General features: G+C 38.9%; 1 protein-coding gene across 1 annotated transcript in view; it reads left to right on the top strand.

Moving 5' to 3' along the window:
- Positions 1-472: 472 nt before the first annotated feature.
- Positions 473-537, top strand: part of LOC104892763 (uncharacterized) — a 2,195-nt gene continuing 2,130 nt past the window's right edge. Inside the window, exon 1 of the mRNA XM_010678760.4 lies at positions 473-537. This exon is cut by the window's right edge and continues 169 nt beyond it. The gene's annotated coding sequence lies outside the window, so the exon portion shown is untranslated.

Below are 537 nucleotides of genomic sequence, written 5' to 3'. Positions count from 1 at the left end.
ATGAACCATAACATAGAGTTAAAAGAGTTTTTAAATTGAAAAAAAGACTCGACCAGCTTTTACTCATGCGTTAATTTTAATTCAAATCCGAGTATCTTACCTTTATTATTGAAAAAATATAATTAGAATTTGACTTCTGACCTTCACCTATGTACTTTGGATGTTGGAAGACTCAACGACAACCTTACGACCAAAAGTTAATAGTAGCAAGAGAATCTGGGTAAAATCACTTGGCCGATGCATCGCACACTTGGACTCGTGAAGTCGTGATACCGCAAGGAAAAAACTTTGTCTACCCATCGGGTAGACTACCCACCACTGATAAAGACGGTTGAGGATTGTGGTAATGGAATCCAACTCAACATAATTAATATTTTTTTGATCCTCTATTAGTAGTGGGTTGTCTACCCAGTGGGTACGTATGTGTAGCAATGTCCATACCGCAAACACAGTCACAACTCACAACTCACAACTCACAACTCACAACTCACAACTCTCTCAGACATAGGCACGCAAGCAACACCTTCTTCCAGAACA

Source organism: Beta vulgaris, chromosome 1 (assembly GCF_026745355.1).
Source record: "Beta vulgaris subsp. vulgaris cultivar EL10 chromosome 1, EL10.2, whole genome shotgun sequence".
NCBI classification, from domain to species: Eukaryota; Viridiplantae; Streptophyta; class Magnoliopsida; order Caryophyllales; family Amaranthaceae; genus Beta; species Beta vulgaris.
The sequence above is the reverse complement of the archived record's forward strand: the minus strand, read 5'-3'. Positions and strand labels throughout refer to the sequence as shown.